At 43.6% G+C, this 15,389-nt stretch overlaps 1 pseudogene across 1 annotated transcript in view; it reads left to right on the top strand.

The window, feature by feature from the left end:
• The window catches only part of LOC310802302 (cytochrome P450 3A27-like), a 191,684-nt pseudogene extending 176,657 nt beyond the window's left edge, over positions 1-15,027 (top strand). Inside the window, exons 2-11 of the transcript in view lie at positions 7,488-7,587; positions 7,721-7,834; positions 8,333-8,421; positions 9,846-9,994; positions 10,317-10,444; positions 10,567-10,642; positions 10,813-10,973; positions 13,743-13,962; positions 14,166-14,328; positions 14,914-15,027. The product of the transcript in view is annotated as a cytochrome P450 3A27-like (transcript). The remainder of the gene's footprint in view (positions 1-7,487; positions 7,588-7,720; positions 7,835-8,332; positions 8,422-9,845; positions 9,995-10,316; positions 10,445-10,566; positions 10,643-10,812; positions 10,974-13,742; positions 13,963-14,165; positions 14,329-14,913) is intronic.
• The last annotated feature ends 362 nt before the right edge of the window (positions 15,028-15,389 follow it).

Here is a 15,389-nt window from a genome sequence, read left to right as displayed (position 1 = left end):
TCCCCCTGATGGAGCAAAGTTGCTACAGTGACAAAGACAAGCTCCGCGCTCATGGGCAATTTATATGGGGCAACTGTGCTGCGAGTATCTAAGCAGTCGTCGTGCATGGATAAAATGCAATGTTTCAAACAGATCTGATGAATTCACCTACTTTGAAAAAGTGTGCGTTAAGGGAGTCCTTTTGACACAAAGCGAAAATCTACAGTCAAGCGTCAATCAGCAGACAGCCGTGTGTTCTTTAGTCATGAGCCTGTTGTCAAAACGGCAGAAAAAAATGGTCACAAACGAAATATTGTTTCTACACTTAAAATGAACAAAGAAAAAATGAGCTAGCCTGATATAAGTCATGTTCATGACGATGCAAATGTAACGAGATTTCGAACTGTTCTGTTGCACACGTTGGGACTCATTTTTTTTTTCTACAAGAATCATTTGCCATGACAGGAATCGAACCCGGGCCGCCCTGCGTTACAAGGCAGATTCCTATCCGCTAGACCATTTGGGAAGATTTCATATGTAGACCCTAAGATATCTAAGTGGCATTTCGATGAGGTCTGTAGCAGAGGCCATAGAGCACACCAAACAAATAATCATGTGTTTAAATATCCTTGTCGTTTTGAAAAATTACCATTGTCACCTGCACAGGAATGCCATGCGGCCAACATTGAAGAAATGTGCTTCTCAAATCTGTCATTAACACTGTTTTCCACACGCTTTTTTCATTGCATTGCCATATAATCAATTGGTCATTGATGCGTCACGAATAACGACAATGCGTCGAAAATTAAAGAAATGTAAACATGAATTATGTTATTACTGTCTAAGCATCGCAAAGCTGTATGCGTAAAGGCGTCTGACGTCACAGTGGCTTGCCTGAAACAAAGGAATTAGAGAAACATGTGCTTACAGGGGCGTCGAACCGGCTTGTCCCCCTGATGGAGCAAAGTTGCTACAGTGACAAATACAAGCTCCGCGCTCATGGGCAATTTATATGGGGCAACTGTGCTGCGAGTATCTAAGCAGTCGTCGTGCAAGTATAAAATGCAATGTTTCAAACAGATCTGATGAATTCACCTACTTTGAAAAAGTGTGCGTTAAGGGAGTCCTTTTGACACAAAGCGAAAATCTACAGTCAAGCGTCAATCAGCAGACAGCCGTGTGTTCTTTAGTCATGAGCCTGTTGTCAAAACGGCAGAAAAAAATGGTCACAAACGAAATATTGTTTCTACACTTAAAATGAACAAAGAAAAAATGAGCTAGCCTGATATAAGTCATGTTCATGACAATGCAAATGTAACGAGATTTCAAACTGTTCTGTTGCACACGTTGGGACTCATTTTATTTTTCTACAAGAATCATTTGCCATGACGGGAATCGAACCCGGGCCGCCCTGCGTTACAAGGCAGATTCCTATCCGCTAGACCATTTGGGAAGATTTCATATGTAGACCCTAAGATATCTAAGTGTCATTTCGATGAGGTCTGTAGCAGAGGCCATAGAGCACACCAAACAAATAATCATGTGTTTAAATATCCTTGTCGTTTTGAAAAATTACCATTTTCACCTGCACAGGAATGCCATGCGGCCAACATTAAAGAAATGTGCTTCTCAAATCTGTCATTAACACTGTTTTCCACACGCTTTTTTCATTGCATTGCCATATAATCAATTGGTCATTGATGCGTCACGAATAACGACAATGCGTCGAAAATTAAAGAAATGTAAACATGAATTATGTTATTACTGTCTAAGCATCGCAAAGCTGTATGCGCAAAGGCGTCTGACGTCACTGTGGCTTGCCTGAAACAAAGGAATTAGAGAAACATGTGCTTACAGGGGCGTCGAACCGGCTTGTCCCCCTGATGGAGCAAAGTTGCCACAGTGACAAAGACAAGCTCCGCGCTCATGGGCAATTTATATGGGGCAACTGTGCTGCGAGTATCTAAGCAGTCGTCGTGCATGGATAAAATGCAATGTTTCAAACAGATCTGATGAATTCACGTACTCTGAAAAAGTGTGCGTTAAGGGTGTCCTTTTGACACAAAGCGAAAATCTACAGTCAAGCGTCAATCAGCAGACAGCCGTGTGTTCTTTAGTCATGAGCCTGTTGTCAAAACGGCAGAAAAAAATGGTCACAAACGAAATATTGTTTCTACACTTAAAATGAACAAAGAAAAAATGAGCTAGCCTGATATAAGCCATGTTCATGACGATGCAAATGTAACGAGATTTCGAACTGTTCTGTTGCACACGTTGGGACTCATTTTATTTTTCTACAAGAATCATTTGCCATGACGGGAATCGAACCCGGGCCGCCCTGCGTTTCAAGTCAGATTCCTATCCGCTAGACCATTTGGGAAGATTTCATATGTAGACCCTAAGATATCTAAGTGTCATTTCGATGAGGTCTGTAGCAGAGGCCATAGAGCACACCAAACAAATAATCATGTGTTTAAATATCCTTGTCGTTTTGAAAAATTACCATTGTCACCTGCACAGGAATGCCATGCGGCCAACATTGAAGAAATGTGCTTCTCAAATCTGTCATTAACACTGTTTTCCACACGCTTTTTTCATTGCATTGCCATATAATCAATTGGTCATTGATGCGTCACGAATAACGACAATGCGTCGAAAATTAAAGAAATGTAAACATGAATTATGTTATTACTGTCTAAGCATCGCAAAGCTGTATGCGCAAAGGCGTCTGACGTCACTGTGGCTTGCCTGAAACAAAGGAATTAGAGAAACATGTGCTTACAGGGGCGTCGAACCGGCTTGTCCCCCTGATGGAGCAAAGTTGCTACAGTGACAAAGACAAGCTCCGCGCTCATGGGCAATTTATATGGGGCAACTGTGCTGCGAGTATCTAAGCAGTCGTCGTGCATGGATAAAATGCAATGTTTCAAACAGATCTGATGAATTCACCTACTTTGAAAAAGTGTGCGTTAAGGGAGTTCTTTTGACACAAAGCGAAAATCTACAGTCAAGCGTCAATCAGCAGACAGCCGTGTGTTCTTTAGTCATGAGCCTGTTGTCAAAACGGCGGAAAAAAATGGTCACAAACGAAATATTGTTTCTACACTTAAAATGAACAAAGAAAAAATGAGCTAGCCTGATATAAGTCATGTTCATGACGATGCAAATGTAACGAGATTTCGAACTGTTCTGTTGCACACGTTGGGACTCTTTTTATTTTTCTACAAGAATCATTTGCCATGACGGGAATCGAACCCGGGCCGCCCTGCGTTACAATGCAGATTCCTATCCGCTAGACCATTTGGGAAGATTTCATATGTGCACCCTAAGATATCTAAGTGTCATTTCGATGAGGTCTGTCGCAGAGGCCATAGAGCACACCAAACAAATAATCATGTGTTTAAATATCCTTGTCGTTTTGAAAAATTACCATTGTCACCTGCACAGGAATGCCATGCGGCCAACATTGAAGAAATGTGCTTCTCAAATCTGTCATTAACACTGTTTTCCACACGCTTTTTTCATTGCATTGCCATATAATCAATTGGTCATTGATGCGTCACGAATAACGACAATGCGTCGAAAATTAAAGAAATGTAAACATGAATTATGTTATTACTGTCTAAGATTCAAGATTCAAGATTCAAGATTCAAAGTGTTTATTATCATATGCACAGTAGAAAACATGTTTCACTGTACAACGAAATTCTTGCTTTGCTGTCCGCAGAATGCCAACCAATGTAAAATATACAATACTAAAGAATATACAATATATAATAAACAAATGTACAAGACAGCAAAATTTAAGGCATAAAATAAAATAGCAGCAATAATAATAATAAAACAGTGCAAATGTAGCAGTGCAATTATGCAAACTGGAAAGTTCAGTTATTGAGGTAGTACGGTTATATTAATCTCCTATGGGTTGTTTAGGAGTCTGATGGCAGTGGGAAAGAAGGAGTTCTTCAGTCGGGTGGTCCTGCATTTAACACTTCTGTACCTCCGGCCTGAGGGTAGAAGTGTGAACAGTCCGAGCTGGGGGTGGGTGGGGTCCTTGAGGATGGAGGCGGCTCTCCTGTGGACTCTGCGGTGGTAGATGCTCTGCAGAGAGGGCAGTGGAGTCCTGGTGATTTTCTCAGCAGTCTTCACCACTCTCTGCAGGCGTCTGCGGTCCATAGCAGTAGTGCTGCCATACCACACAGTGATACAGCTAGTTAGGATGCTCTCAACAATGCAGCTGTAGAAGTTGCTGAGGATCTTGGGCGACATGCCAAACTTCCTCAGCCTCCTCAGAAAGTACAGCCGCTGTTGGGCCTTCTTAACCAGCTGAGTGGTGTTAAGTGTCCAGGTGAGGTCCTCGCTGATGTGGACGCCCAGGTATTTGAAACTGCTCACCCTCTCTACTTCAAGTTCCCGGATGTACAGTGGCCGATGAGGTCCCCTCTTCTTCCTCATGTCCACTATCATCTCCTTCGTCTTCTCCGTATTGAGGGTGAGGTTGTTGTCCTCGCACCATGTTACCAGACTGGCCACCTCCCTCCTGTAAGCTGCTTCGTCCCCGCCAGTGATGCATCCTATCACTGCGGTGTCGTCTGCAAACTTTAGGATGATGTTGTCCTTGTGGGAGGCGACACAGTCGTGGGTGAACAGGGTGTAGAGAATGGGGCTGAGGACGCATCCCTGTGGGGTGCCAACATTTGTAATAATGCTGGCTGAAGTCCTATTGCCAATCCTGACAGACTGGGGCCTGCCAGTCAAAAAGTCTAGGAGCCAGTCACAGAGGGTGGGGTGCAGGCCAAGTGTGGACATTTTGTGGATGAGTCTGTGGGGGATGACTGTATTAAAAGCGGAGCTGTAGTCCACAAAGAGCGTCCTGATGTAGGAGTCTTTGTTTTCCAGGTGGGAGAGGGAATAGTGGAGGACAGCAGCGATAGCGTCTGAGGTGGACCTGTTGGGCCGGTAGGCATACTGCAGGGGGTCTAGGGTGTCCGGCATGCTGCTCTTAATGTGTGCCAGTACCACTCTCTCAAAACACTTCATAATGATTGGAGTGAGTGCTACTGGCCTGTAATCATTCAGGCAGGCAGGTTGGCTCTTCTTGGGGAGGGGGACGATGGTTGTGGTCTTGAAGCAGGAGGGAACAGTGCTGTGACTGAGGGAAAGGTTGAAGATGGAGGTGAGAACATCAGCCAGCTCGTTAGCACATGCTCTGAGAGCCCGCCCAGGGATGTTGTCTGGTCCTGCTGCCTTGCGGGGGTTGATCTTCCTCAGGGCTTTGTTTACCTGGCCTGATGAGATGGTTAGTGGAGGGGAGGGGGGTCGGGTGGTCCCGGTGTCTGTGTGCCTCCTCTCTGTGCTGTGGCTGGAGGTCTCAAAGCGGGTGTAGAAGATGTTAAGGTCGTCCGGCAGGCTGTCTGTGGAGCTGATGGTGTTGGTGGTGGTCCTGTAGTCTGTGATGTGCTGCAGGCCTTGCCACATCCGCCCGGAGTCAGCAGTGGAGTAGAAGCCGTCCAGCTTCTCTCTGTACTGCCTCTTGGCCGCTGTAATGGCTTTTTTCAGTCCATACTTCGCAGCTTTGTACTCCATCTCATTGCCTGATCTAAATGCAAGAGAGCGAGCACGCAGCATGTGGCGTACCTGACTGTTTATCCAGGGCTTCTGGTTGGGAAACTTCTTGACTTGTATGGTGGGCACGATGTTGTCAACACAAGTGCTAATGTACCCAGTCACATACTCAGCATAGTCCTGTATGCTGACAGAAGAGTCCTCCAGCGTGGCTGCAGCTTTAAACACATCCCAGTCTGTCTGAGCAAAACAGTCCTGCAGGGTGCTCTCAGTCTCTGGGGTCCAGAGTTTGATTTGTTTAGTGACAGGGTTTGTCTGTTTCAGTCTTTGTCTGAAGGCTGGATACAGGAACAACGAGATGTGGTCAGAGTGTCCAAAGTGGGGGCGGGGTGCAGCCTTGTATGCACTGCGTATACTGCTGTAAACATGATCCAGTGTATTCTTCTCACGGGTGGGAATATCCACATGTTGGTAGTATTTGGGAAATACAGTCCGTAAATTGCACTGGTTAAAGTCGCCGGCGGCGATAAAAACAGCATCAGGATGAGCAGTTTCTAACGCGCTGATAGCTTCGTGGAGTTTGCTGAGCGCTGCCGTGGAGTTAGCTCGCGGGGGGATGTAAACAGCGGCCAAAAACACAGCAGTAAATTCCCTCGGTAGATAGTAGGGACGGCATTTCAGCAGCAAAAACTCCACATCTGGCGAACAGTGCTTGTGAACGGTCTGTATGTCGCCACACCACGAGTTGTTGATAAACACACACACACCTCCCCCTTTGGTCTTACCGGAGGCTGCAGTCCTGTCTCCTCGGTGAACGGAGTGAGTCTGTAGCTGAACGGCGCATTCTGGGACTTTGTCTGAAAGCCAGGTCTCGGTGAAAATTATGTTGGCCGCATGGCATTCCTGTGCAGGTGACAATGGTAATTTTTCAAAACGACAAGGATATTTAAACACATGATTATTTGTTTGGTGTGCTCTATGGCCTCTGCTACAGACCTCATCGAAATGACACTTAGATATCTTAGGGTGCACATACCACGTCTTCCCAAATGGTCTAGCGGATAGGAATCTGCCTTGTTACGCAGGGTGGCCCGGGTTCGATTCCCGTCATGGTAAATGATTTTTGTAGAAAAATAAAATGAGTCCCAACGTGTGCAACAGAACAGTTCGAAATCTCGTTACATTTGCATCGTCATGAACATGACTTATATCAGGCTAGCTCATTTTTTCTTTGTTCATTTTAAGTGTAGAAACAATATTTCGTTTGTGACCATTTTTTTCTGCCGTTTTGACAAATTATGTGACCCATTACTTTCGCACGGTACTGTATAACCTTCTGTGGAAAAGGGTTCTACATGGAACCCAAAAGGTTTCTTCAAAGGGAGAGTGGAAGAAGAACCCTTTTTGGTTCTAGGTAGCACTTTTTTTCTCAGAGTGCAGGATCTGTGATGGGTCTGTCTGTCTCTATCTACGGTATATTCGCTTGAATGCCACAGCCTATTTGAGTATTGTTGCTGTCCATGTGCATCCCTTCATGGCCACAACTGACCCATCTTCTAATGGCTACTTCCAGCATGATAATGCACCATGTCACAAAGCAAAAGTTGTCTTAAACTGGTTTCATGAACATGACAATGAGTTCAGTGTTCTTCAGTGGCCTTCCCAGGATCTGAATCCAATAGAACACCTTTGGGATGTGGTAGAACGGGAGATTCACATTTTGAAAGTGAACCTGAAACATCTGCAGGAATTGAGTGATGCAATCATGTCATCATGGACCAGAATCTCAAAGGAATGTTTCCAACATCTTGTGGAATCAATGCCACGAAGAATTGAGGCTGTTTTGAGAGCAAAGGGAGGCCCTACCCAGTATTAGTATAGTGTTCCTCATAAAGTGCTCTGTGAGTGTATATCTAACTCTCTTTGTTTTTGCTGGTCTGTAGGATCTATGATGGCCGTCAGCCCATCCTGTGTATCATGGACACAGCCATGATCAAAACCATCCTCATCAAGGAATGCTACTCCCTTTTCACTAACAGGAGGGTAATACGCTACATTGAAGTGGGTGTATGGGGAAAAAAACATAAGGGCTCCTTAAATAGATAATATCATTGTTATGATAGCATTATTAATATTAGGTTAATCTTGCAGTATATAATAATAATTATTTTTCTAGAATATCTATCTCAACGGGCCTCTGTATGACGCCGTGTTTATCGCTGAGGATGATGCATGGAGACGGATCCGCAGTGTCCTGTCTCCCTCCTTCACCAGTGGGCGGATCAAAGAGGTACAGTCCCATCTCTCCTCTCCTTCTTTCATTCATTCCTTTATACAACACAAATAAATGAATGACTAACAACTCTGACGTGTGTATGTGTGTGTGTGTGTGTGTGTGTGTGTGTGTGTGTGTGTGTGTGTGTGTGTGTGAGAGTGTGTGTGTGATTTGTACTATGTGTATAGTGTGTATTCATTGTTGTTTGTTGTTGTGTGAAGCAGCAACTTTAATGAATTAATCCAAGACAAATTTTCATCCAGGACAATAAAGTATATTTGATCTTATCTTCGATAAGTTCAGTGGTCAGATGACAGAGTATAGAATAATAGTTCATCTTTGGAGTCACTTATTCTTTGACTATATACATAATGTATCCTGTATGGATGTATATTCTCAGGCTATATAAACATTACAATAATTCCTGTTTCAAACATGATATTAATATATGTTTTGCACATATTAATCCACGTATCAATCATGATATTTTTCCATGTATCCTTCCCAACTCAGATGCTCAGGATCATGAAGCAGCACTCTGGTAACTTGGTCAGCAATCTGAAGAAGACGGCTGATAACGATGAGCCCATTGAACTAAAGGAGTGAGTAAAGAGGGAGTAAAGGAGCCCCCTCCTTTACTCCCTCTTCACCTACGACTGCACACCTGTACATGGCTCAAACACCATTGTTAAGTTTGCAGACGACACAACGGTGATCGGTCTCATCAGCAACAACGATGAGTCGGCCTACAGGGAGGAGGCCCAGCACCTAACAGTGTGGTGCAACGACAATAACCTGGCTCTCAACACCAAGAAGACCAAAGAACTCATTGTGGACTTCAGGAAGTCTAAAGCTGGCGCACACACCCCCATCCTCATCAACGAGACTGAGGTGGAGCGAGTCACCAGCTTCAAGTTTCTGGGTGTCCACATCTCTGAGGACCTCTCCTGGACCCTCAACACCTCCACCCTGATAAAGAAGGCTCACCAGCGTCTCTTCTTCCTGAGGAGACTAAAGAAGGTCCATCTGTCTCCTCAGATCCTGGTGAATTTCTACCGCTGCACCATCGAGATTATCCTTACCAACTGTGTCACAGTATGGTATGGCAACTGCTCGGCATCGGACCGGAAAGCACTGCAGAGGGTGGTGAAAACTGCCCAACGCATCACCGGTTCCTCACTCCCCTCCATCGAGGCTGTCCAGGGCAAACGATGCTTGCGTAAGGCACGCAGCATCGTCAAGGACATTTCTCACCCCAACCATAGACTTTTCACCCCACTCCCCTCCGGGAGGCGCTACAGGTCTCTCCGCACCCGAACCAGTAGGTTCAGAGGCAGCTTCTTCCCTGCGGCTGTCACCCTACTGAACTTGAACACTGCACCGACCTGACAACCTACTACCCCTGCAACCCCCACCCCCCCCCGGACAATTGCACTATTGCACTATTACTCCACTCCCCTCCCCTGCTCTTACTCATACCACTGCTTCTGTACATACCTGTCCATACTGTTCATACTGCACATAATGCACATATCCTTATATTTTCTTTAATACTACTGCACATACTGTACATACCTGTTTATACTGTTTATACGGCATTCCATATTTATATTTATTCTGCTATCTACCTCATGCTACTGTTAATACATATATACTGCTAGACTGCACTACCCATACAGCTCATATGCTGCTACACTGTTCATACTGTAACTATTTATTCTGCTATAATGCTACTGTTACTCATATACTGCTATACTGCACTGCTATATTATACTGCACTACTACTGATCATATATTGCACTACCTGTAAATACTGTTCATTGCACTTTCTGCTATTTTGCACTTCTGGTTAGACGCAAACTGCATTTCGTTGTCTCTGTACTTGTACTCTGCACAATGACAATAAAGTTGAATCTAATCTAATTTATCTCCGAGACGATAAGGTGAATTTGTAATTTCAGTGAACTCCCCCTTTAATTTTGTGGTTGTGGTTCTGGTGGTCAGAGATTGTGTGGTTGTGTTCCAGGTTCTTTGGACCATACAGTATGGATGTGGTCGTCAGTACTTCATTCAGTGTCGACATCGACTCCCTCCACAACCCCTCCGACCCCTTTGTGACCAACATCAAGAAAATGCTCAAGTTTGACATCTTCAGCCCACTGTTCCTCACAGTTGGTACAACTGCCCCCATATAGCTTTCAGTCATTTTGTGCTTAATAAATGAAGCTATTGATTTCATTGATTAGACTGACATAAAACACAGCTGCCAATGGTTTGCGCTCTACTCATTTGACAAACACATGGGCCCTGTCAAGAACCAACCTCTAGTTCCTAAATGCTGGACACTTGGAGATCTGAGTGGATTGGATACAGAAGTGTCTAGGGATAGAGCCTAGGAGTTGTTTCTGGACAGGGCTGTGCATTGAATAGGATTGGAGTCACGTATCATGGTATTTCCTGTTCCTGTTTGTAACCGTGGCATTTCCTGTCCGTCCAGCATTCTTCCCCTTCATGGGTCCTGTTATGGCAAACATGGAGGTATCCCTATTCCCTGCCTCGGTCACAGATTTCTTCTACGCTGTCTTTCAGAAGATCAAGTCCAATCGCGTGGCTAGCACCAGGAAGGTATGTAAATATAACTGATCAAATATACGATCTTCAGCCAGTATTGTGTAATACAATTGTAGAGATTTGGTAGCATCTGGTAGTTCTCATGTGATTTTGATCTGACGTAAGCCTGCTTCCAGAGTCGGGTAGATTTCCTGCAGCTGATGATAGACTCGCAGAAAGACAGCAACTCAAAGGGAGAGGAGCAGAGTAAAGGTGCCTGCCTTAAACACACACACACACACACACACACACACACACACACACACACACACACACACACATACAGTACCTGCCTCAAACACCTATACCTACAAACACACCGTGGAAATACTCTACTTCGTCCCTTTCTCACACCTACCACCCCATTTCTCCCATCATCATAGGATTGAGTGACCATGAGATCTTGTCCCAGGCAATGATGTTCATCTTTGCTGGCTATGAGACCACCAGTAGCTCTCTGTCCTTCCTGGCCTACAATCTGGCAACCAACCCTCACATCATGACCAAGCTGCAGGAGGAGATAGACACTGTGTTTCCCAACAAGGTAACCCCTCTGCAGACTCCTATATAGTACTATTCATGTGGAACAGGAAATATGATAGTGACAGTGTTTTAGAGGGTACTGATGAGTGTGTAACCCCTGTGCACTGCAGACTCCTACAGTATCTATTACTATTGCTTTGGAACAGATGGTTAGATAGGTGACAGTATTTTGCAGTGTGCTAATGTGTCCGTAGCATCCCTGTGCAGACTTCTGCCCAGTATTATTCATTTGAAACAGGAAGTAGATAGGTGCTGTTGGAATCTTCAGAATAGTTAAAAGGCCAGTACCTGAGGACCTGAGGGATCTACAGGGTATATACCTTAAAAGCATGTCTGAAATGCAGTGGTGTGCATGACCATAGAGTGATTTCTAAACTAATACAATTATCTTAAAATAAATTATAAAACTAACAGGTAATCAGTGCAGAGACTTGTGTGATATGTGCTCTCCATCTGACTCGTGCTGCTGCATTTTGTATCATTTGCCAAGAGCTTTCTTTGGTCGACCAGACAGGAGAGTGTTACAGCAATCAAGGCTGCTAGTAATACAAGCATGCATTCGTCTCTCAGTGTCTGCCTGGGAGAGGAAAGGTTGCACCTTTACAGCTGTGTTCTGTAAAGGTCCATGTAATATTCAAGCTTTCTAAAAGCTTCCTAACGGTTGTAATGACTATCTTTAATCGGTAGCGATCCCTTATAATAAATCCCTTATGAATAAATATTTCATTTACGAACGCTGTTTTGGTTCGGAAAACACGCTTTTTAAAATGCAGTGTCCTACCTGACATTCGGTTTGCATATAAACATGTTGTGAGTGCCAGGGGTGTTCTAGGGGAGTAGACTGACTTTTCTCTGGTGGCTGCCTCTCCCAATCGTGTGCGCATGCAGAAACACAACAGCTAATGTCCAACACTGCAAGTTCATTTCGGGGGGATATATTATTATTAGGGAGGATGTTGTTGTTTGGACAACTTCAGACAGAATTTCTCCACGATGGCAGATTTCCGGCAAACTTACTTACTCTTCTTTAAGTGATACAAATATGTTTTAGTCACATTCTTGATATGGGTTTCAAAATTAAGATCTGAGTCAATGGTAACACCTTGTTTTTTTGCCTGGTGCTTAGTGTTACTGTAAGTAGTGTCTTTAAGTGTGCAGACAGTTTGACCAGGACAAGGACAAAGAGCATTTTGGCATCAGCATTAATTAATTAATTCTAAGGTCATTAAGAACCTAGTTAATAACTTAACAACATAGTGCTATCTCAGTGCTATGATTGGCACAAAAGCCAGATTGGAACATGTCAAAGGTACAGTTGGGAAGAAGGAGATTATTTAACAGTTTGAACACCTTTTTTTCAAGAATTATAATTTTTTTGCTTAAAAAGGGAAGGTTGGAGATTGGCCTAAAATCGCTAAGGACTGAAGAGTCTAAGTTACTTTTCTTCAGGAGGGGTTTCACCATGGTAGTTTTAGGTGCAGATGAACAGACCCCCACTTTGCTGAGCATTTCTGTATGACCACTGCAAAAGAGTTCATAGTGCTTCCATGTGGTGGAAGGTGGGGTAACAAGTCATCAAACACATCTTCAGGTCTTGCCTGAGTGATCCTCCTCACCTAATATTGGTTCTCTTATCTCAGAAGTATGTTGCAAATTCCTCACATTTGTAGGTGGAGAGCAGATCACCAGGTGTCTTGTGGGCGGGATTTATAAGGCTGTCAATCGTTGAAAAGAGCACTGTTTGAGTTGTTATGATTCATTATCAATTTTGAGAAATGATCCCGTCTTGGCGTTTTTTTATTGCCTTATTAAAAGCAGAAAGATGCTCTCGAAGAATATCAAGGTGGACCTGCAGTTTTTGTCAGCTCAGACTTTCTGCAAATTCTTTTAAATTTGGCCACAGCCTTTTTCAGTTTGACTGGTGCTACAGAGTCGATAGTTGCCCTTAGTTTGGTGTTGAAGCTGGTTACTAAATCATTATCACAAGAGGAAGCTGTTGATGGTGTACTATTCATATTCATATTCATCATGAAATTCTCATCTGCTCAGCGACATGGCTAGATAAATAATAGAGTGAAAATATATTTTTTCCCCACTTCTAATAGACTGACATGCATTCATGTTTAGCCAGGTTTCAGATAAAAACATTACAGTGCAGCTTTCGCTCTGAGATAAGATCAATAAAGGTTTTGCCAGATAGGGACCTAATATTCAAAAGCACCATGGTAATGTTCTCTGGGCTGTTCGGTGCTGCCCGGCCACAGTTAATGGAATGGATACCAAGTTATTCACATTTGAACCACCTGACAGTTTTCTTGTAGTCTGTCGACTGTGATAGGAAATAATAGACTATAGCACATTCAGTATTCCAAGCAGTCAATCCACTAAAAGCAGCCCAGTTTAGTGGCATTTTGACTTCTGATTGATCCTTGTGTACATCTATCATTTACATTGTTCAGTGGAATCTAAATGTATTTTCTTCTAACTATCAAGATAACATTATTTTGCGATTTTTTTGTTTATTCATGTACAACAAAAAAGCAAGTCACTATTACACACGTACATTGAAAGTAATGGCGTTCTGTATGCGGGTGTCATGAAATTAGGCTATGCAGATTAGAATAAGTACAGTACTGTGTTCATTTCCCAAAAAAAGAACACAAAAAACTAACAGCTCTTCAGATTTGCGACGAAAAATAGTTAGTTCTGGGCTTCGGCTACGTGAACGACCAATCACTAGTGCTCATGTGAGTGTAATATCCCTGTGCAGGCTCCTATCCAGTACGAGGCTCTGATGCAGATGGACTATCTAGACAGCGTGATCAACGAGTCTCTCAGGTTGTACCCCATCGACTTGAAAGAGTCGCCAAGAAATCTGTTGAGATCAGCGGCATCACCATCCCCAAGGGTATGGTTGTCATGATACCCATCTGGACCTTGCACCGTGACCCCGATGTGTGGGAAGACCCAGAGGAGTTCAAACCAGAGAGGTAATGGGCCACATCTTAACCACAACCACAATATCAATCACAACAGCAACGATAAGAGCAGTGTTCCACAAACAACCATAAAACAAACCTAAATGCGACGACCAAACACAAACAGGTTTCTTCAACCATGTATAACCATCATATTACTGTGATTTAATTGATATGTTCTTTAACCCCTCCTCCTCTGAACTCTCCGTGTGTAGGTTCAGTAAGGAGAACAAGGAGAGCATCGACCCATACACCTACATGCTGTTCGGGTTGGGCCCACGGAACTGTATCGGGATGCGATTCGCTCTGGTATTGATGAAACTGGCGATGGTGGAGATTCTACAGAGGTTCAACTTCACCGTCTGCAAAGAGACAGATGTGAGACAAAATAATGATACAATGATTGTAAATATAATTTTGTACCCATGACTTTGTTGCGTTTCTATATGTAGCAGAGGTGATTTTGGAATCACACTCGCGTGATGAGGTAGCCCTGCCTGAGACATGTAAACTGAAGTGTCGCACTCAGACCTTGAGGGTGTCCTCTTGGCTTAATAGTAGCGTTTGTGTCTTCCACATGGGAGACCCGGGTTTGAACCCCCATACTACAATTCTGTACTTGCGTACTGCATGAGTATGTACTCCCCATTTAATTTCCCAGATTGCATTTTTCAGTACTAGGCGCCAATCATCCTCAGTATAGGCTACCTACTAAATGATGGAAGTGTGAGATTTAAAAAAAAGCTATTTGTATTTCTGCAAAACTCCCTCGAGACTTCATAGGGCCATTTTAATGTATGTCGACCCAGGAGAGGTTGTCCAGGAGTTTGAGTTTATTTGAATTTATAGTGCAATGCTACCCGAACGTAACAGTGACACTGTATTAGGTAACATTCATAGTGTAACGCTGACATCTGTTTTACTCGTTCCTTCATACTTTAACTGTGTGTCAACTCTCACCAGATCCCCATTGAGATGGACCTACAGAACACTCTGATGCCCATACGGCCCATCAAACTCAAGCTGCTGTCCCGCTGCCAGGAGTCCAACGACAACCAGCTCAAAGCAGACAGCTAGTGATGAGGACCTGCCCTGCTGCAGGTCTCTCAGTTATTATGTTACACATAGATCTAGGATCAGCCCCAACACTGGCTACTTTCAAAAATGGGCTTAAAAAAAAAAAAGGGCTTCGCTTTTGCCTTAAATTGAAACTAAATTGGCGCTAATAATTGCACTGTGACCCTAAAATGCACTGTGACTTTTATTCTTTTTTTATGTCTTTTATGCGTTTTTATTCTAATTTTTTTTTCATGCTCTTTCCTTTTTATCTATTTTACGTAAAGCACTTTGAATTGCCTCTGTGTATGAAATGTGCTATATAAATAAACTTGCCTTGCCTTGCCTTGCCTCGCCTCGCCTCTGGGCTCTGCTGCTACTGT

Source organism: Argentina silus, assembly GCF_951799395.1.
Source record: "Argentina silus genome assembly, chromosome: 3".
NCBI classification, from domain to species: Eukaryota; Metazoa; Chordata; class Actinopteri; order Argentiniformes; family Argentinidae; genus Argentina; species Argentina silus.
This window is presented reverse-complemented; position numbering and strand designations above follow the sequence as displayed.